A 6,178-nucleotide genomic window follows, 5' to 3' on the forward strand; every position below is an offset into this window, starting at 1 on the left:
CCCCGCCGATGAGGTTCCCACTCTGTTCCTTTCTCGAGCGGGCCTCCTTCAGCGCGGGGATGTTGACAGCCCAGCTTGCTGTATTCCTCGGGGTCAGTAGCATCAAGAGCAGCAGATCTGTAGGAGGGGAGACGGCTTGTGCTGCGCTCACTGCTGAACAATGCGGTGTTACAGACGGGGCTTCGGCACGTCGGTATACCTTCATTAAGGTCTATAATGGTGGGCCTTCTCTCCGCTGGAATTCTGTATAAATAGGTAAGGGGGCCGTAGAGGGGAGGCAAGCGGTGATGTGGTTCGATCGAACCCTTTCGCCACCTGGATAGTTTGTGTGTGTGAGCTTGTGTATGTGTGGATGTGTGTGCGTGTGTGATGGGAATTGGTGGTTATTGGATTTGAGCTGGTCGTGGCTGGCTGGTGTACCCGTGTGTACGTGGTGGTAGCTGGAACAGATGACCTACGGCTACTGACAGTCCCATCAAACAAGTCAATCTTGTTTCCCACTTCCCTCCCTGAGTGTCTCCATGGCCTTCTGCAGCCATGTCCCTCTCTGACGTATAATACACAGCTTCTCGATCACTGGCCGGTTTGCCCACTGGAGGTGCATCTAAGGGTGGATGACAGCGTACCCCCTTGCCCCTTTTTTTAAAGTAATATCTGTTCACTTTCCATCATTATCTATGTAATTTAGATTTTGCTTAAATGGGTGCCAGCGAAAACACACTAAAATTCCTGTGCCATTTGCAGAGACTCTGCCCCTGAGAATTGTTGAAGCTGAGGGGCTGCCTACAAACTAACGGTTATATTGTAGCCAACTAACGGGACAAGTAGGCGAAATATGCACCAGAAACTCCCATGGAAATATTGGGTGTCCCCCGTTTTGGTGCATGGCTCTCTAATTTGTCTCTAGTACATCCATCACAGTGCCTTGGCCTCAAAATGCCCTTGGGGGTGGAGTGTCGGCAATAGCAAAAAAATTGATATTATTAAAAAATAAAAAGAAGAAAGTTAGTAGTCTAAATACTATTCCTTCCACTAACTGACAATGTAGCAAACTTAATCAAAATATGTCATTGGTGGCACCTATTGTAAGTGGAATATATTGTAACATGAAGCCAGATTACTTAAAAACTCTTTCCCACTACCGCACCTTAGTGCTCAATGTGTCAACTGGCAAACTGACCCTTAATAATCTCTTGCCTCCGCCTGCATGTCTTACGTTCCAGCCTCCCGTGGTATTTGTGAAAAGTGAAGTCTGAAGTATCTGCCACTTATGGATAGATGAGGTTCTCTTTCTCGCCGAAGCACTTTAGTCATGGCTTATGTTTCATGTGATTTTTGTTTGCCTTTTCTGTTCCCCAGACATGCAGCTTCTTGAATCCTCTTGAATCAGAGTCTCCTAACTGAATGTGATACTTGTTTGTGGTCTTGAACTTTACATGCATTTCTGTATATATCTGTATATATTTCTGTATCTTTATACGCATTTTCTTAGGTCATACCGTCTATGGCACGGAGGAACTCACTCTGGATGAGGTCATGGCTAGACTATTCCTCATTTACTTAAATATTACTATTTCAACAATTAAGGAGCTTAAAGTCAATCACTAAACATTCAGTCTTCACAGATGAGCAAAACAAGAAGGACAATGACTGTGTATATGCATTGTTGTTGTATGCGTAACATAAAACAACAATGCGTTGCCTATCTCATCTTGAATCCTAATTGTTCCTTTGTTCTTTGAAGCCCAAAGCAAAGTGGTGAGCCAGTTTTGTGTGCGTTAGAATTGATGCCGAAATTATGTTGTTTATATCTGTGACTTAGTGTTGCAGTCCAACCACACCACTTTAAACTCATTCCACTGCCGTCTGACTATCAATAAAGTCCTGTTGTGGACAATAAACGTAACACCTAATCACCTTATTAGCATCGACATTGTCTAATAGCCACAGTAAACATTTGCTTTAAAAAGATATGCCTTGTCTGTTTCAATCAAAGACTTTACAGGGGGATTCTGCATTGAATAGCAAACTGTGTTGTATATATAGAGTATAGAGAAATAGCCCACTTCTTGACACGGAGAATGTATTGCTATATTTTACTGCACAAAATATTCTGGGAGTCCTAGGGAGCAAACGTACCCCCAAAGGTGGGTCACGGCGTGAGAAAAGTTTGGGAACCCCAGCTCTGTAGTGTACCGTTGGGACACCCCCACCTCCCCTAACCCTGCCTCCATCTGATGAATTACTCTGTGCCTCTCACAATTTGTCTTCCCACCACTCCTCCTTCCCCCGATCTGTCCCATCTCCTCTGGGCCGTCTACAGAGACCTCTGGGGCTGCAAGGTGGGGCGTTCTGGAGCGGAGTGGGGCTCGCCTCAGGTGAGCAGTGGTTGGTGGAGGGGGGATGGATGTGGTTCAGGGGGGTGTGGATGCGGTTCATGGGGGTGGGGAAGCAGTTCAGGGGGGTGGGAAAGCTGTCACTGAGGTGCTTCATCTCTGCCAACAAGGCCCTTGGTGATTTTTTTCTTTTTTTTCTCTTCTGCTGAGATACAGCACAGAGACCAGCTTTTTGAGGTCAGATACTAACACGACTAATCCATCAATCGATGGAAAAATAAAAAGACGGCATTTGTGGATCGTGCCTGCATGAAAGTGCCAACTGTGCACATTGAGTAACATCACAAGTTTATTCTTACTGTAAATGGCTCAAAGATAATAGCCATTTTAAAGAAGTGTTAATGGCTAATTCAGTTCATGACTGATTCATTTTTGGTTAACTTTTTTTCTTTTATCCTGCATTGTTCAAGTTTTCTGCAGACTTTTAATGAGTGAGCAATTTTCGATTGTAGTAGAGCCCATATATATGGTCTTAAACTGAAATGTTTTGCTTCAGAGCAATGGAAATTATGTAATCTTGTTTATTTCCTTCTGAGTGTAATCAATGTCTGGCTGATAGTTTCTTGAACGTTTTGCATTATAATTCCAGAACGAATCCCACTTGATGAACTCTGAAATTAAACAATCTAGAATCAACATATCAAATCAACCTAAAATGTATCATTGATTTATATTGAAATATTTATGCTTATTCTTTTTGTTTAATATATAAATACCATTCCAATATACTTTGTTTTCCCGTATAATAGAGGGAGGCGGATTATATTTTCAACAAGACACACAATACATTTAGTGAAAAACATGAATCTCCTGATGGTAGGGGGCTCTTTTGAAAGAAACAGTTGTAGCACTTGGAGGCAAAATATTTATTTGACGATTATCCGTTGTTCTTTTGCTCCTTTTTTTTGCTCTTTTTTGTGACAGTATCACTTCCGGTTGTACAGAGGATTTTTTTTAATATATATATTTTTTAATTGGATTTATTCTAGCTACCCCAATTTTGATCATGTACTTCGAAATGTCTATCTTGTAAATTATTTGATAAAAGCAAGTACTTATTGAATAATAGTCACTTTTTCACAACGATTCCTGAAAATAAATACATAGTTGTCAGGTAAAAACATTAGTTTAAGAACATTCATACATGACAAACACATTAATTGAAACAAGTATATGAAGTGAACGATCGCTTCACCCTGTCAACAGTTCTAAAATCAAAAAATGATACGTGGCTCTGCATTAACCTTGGCCGAGTCATAAGTAGCCGGTGCAACTCAATCCATTCATTCTAAATATTTTGACAGCACAACCTACATCTACCTTAGTAGTCCCGGCTCTGGGTTACCCTACATGGAAGGCGTTTGCTCTCAGGCCGAGACACAGAGCCAAGCCACTGTTTGTCAGGCGTGTTTATCCATCATAGCCATGTGTCACCTGGAGCATAGCGTGGGAGTTAGCCTAAAGACAGAGGGCTGGCTTGCTCTGTTCGACGCTGTGGTAAGTCAAAGTGGTCAGCTTAACCATTGCAAACCAAGGATTTAACCTTCAGGATTGCATTCCGGCTGTCAGGTTGTTTGTGTCCTTCAACAAACTGGGATCCTTGGATGTTGGATGAGTTCCAGTGGGGTTGAACAATAGATGGATGCTAAATGAGTCACTGCATAGTCCCTAAATGTATTAATCCATTCGTAATTAAGGAGATGGGCCTTCGATCAGCATACTCTGAAGTGTAGCACCAAGCATTGGAGGGCACATTTAATTAGGTCTAAACAGAGCTTTGAGGTAGATTTAAAACACAATCACTTATGATGGTATGCTCAGTCAATCGCTATGAAATATCAGTTGTATGTGGATAACTAAGTAGTATTAAAGTAGTAGTTTACTTAGTAGTAGTAGTTACTATATAATGTAAATTATATTCCTGGCCCTATTTTTTTAAATAATGCATAATGCATTGATCATTTTATGATGGAGATCTTTGGGATAAGCTGTTGGACTGCCAGGTCAAAGGTTCTACGTCAATCCCCCAAGTCTGCAGCCTCAAATTTAGGCATCCTGAAGAAGGGAATTGGGTCATGGGCCCAAAAAAAGGTTGAGAACCACCGTCACTGAATAGCAAATAGTAATGCATATAAAATGAAGCATGCTTAAATTATCATCCCGCCCTTGGAAATCTGTCAATAACACCCCCATCCCCCACCCCACCACCCCTTCGACCCTGGATGATCCCAGTCCAAGTATCATGTGACTAATGCTACTGTCAAACACCCACTTCCCCCCATACCAGCCCCCCCCCACATCACTTAAATGAACATGGCTGTGTCTCCAATGTTGGCCCAAAACAGTCCCATGACCCTCTTGTGTTGTCTTTGAGTTCTTCAGCACATGGAGCCCAAGGGCAGATGAATGTAGATGGGGGGGGGGGGGGAGAGAGTGAAAGCATTTCCATTGAATGCTTGTTTTTGTTTGCCACAGATCGTTGTCCTCCACGGATTGAGGAAGTAAACACCAAGCGTAAGAGGCGGTAGGCTCGTGGCGGAGGAAAAAGCCATGTGTGCAGGTTTGATGCAGACACAGCCAGTTGGCCGGTCTCAGTCTGCTTACCGTATCTGGTGGTGGGAGGGCATGTTGATCGCCTCTGTGAGATGGTGGTGAACCACAACCTAGTCTGACCCCTCTGGACCTAGCTAGGGAAAACAAACATTTCAGCTTCCTCAAAATAATGCTAATTATTTAGGGGAGGTTCAGGGTCTTCTCTTCATCATTGAGCTAGAAACTTTGCCAACGCACACAGAAAAAAAGTGCTTATTTGTAGAAGTAAAGGCCTACTTGTTATTTTTACAGCGCTCAGTTCTCTGAAAAACAGGGCAGTAGGGGATGTTAGTACGATCCGAAACAACACGCCAAAATGCATAGTGACAAATAGAAAATGAAATATCATGCGTTTATCGGACTAAAGTTTACCAGCTGCTTGGGCCACTCTATACAAAATGGGAGAGCTTTATATAAACAGAGTGAGAATAGCGCCGCGTCGCCAAGCCCAATACGTTATTTTACAGCCCTGGCTGCCCAGGGGGATTATGTAAACTTCTTAGAGGAACCAGGCCTTGGGTGCCTGCACCCAGGACCAGCTGTCGGTTACTGGCACATTTATAGCGTAGTTATAGGCCTCATACCATATAACCGATCTATTATAGAATATACCTCAATTATGCGGGCGGCAGTAGCTCAGGAGGTAGAGCTTTTTGTTTGGTAACCTGAAGGTTGCTGGTTCGATCCCTGGCTCTTCCTAGCTGTGATGGTCGATGGTCAGCCGTCGCTTGCATGGCTGACTCCGCCGTCGGTGTGTGAATGTGTGCGTGAATGGTGAGCGAGCGAGAGCTGACTTTCAGGATCATCTTGGCAACTTTACGCATTTAAGAGCCACTAGCCTACTACAAACAGTTTAGTCTAGGTTCCGTCCAACAGTTACAGATCGAATAAATCTCCCAGACGAAGATGACACCGTTATGTAGTAAAAATGTATGTTTTGACGAGACATGTTGAGAGGGAGATGAGTAGGTAGAAGAACTAAATCATGATCTATTTATTATTTATTTAGACCATAGAAAGCAAAAAAAATCTCCCCCACACACCCGCCGCTTTTACCGCGCGAAACACCTGAGCCTCTCCGGCAATGCATGCAAAACAGTATTCTATCTAGTATAGCCCACCACCGGCAGAACCCCCCCCCCCCCCCCCAAACCCCAACCCCCATCAGTACCACCTCTGTCTCGAGTCCC

Source organism: Pollachius pollachius (genome assembly GCF_949987615.1).
Source record: "Pollachius pollachius genome assembly, chromosome: 2".
NCBI classification, from domain to species: domain Eukaryota; kingdom Metazoa; phylum Chordata; class Actinopteri; order Gadiformes; family Gadidae; genus Pollachius; species Pollachius pollachius.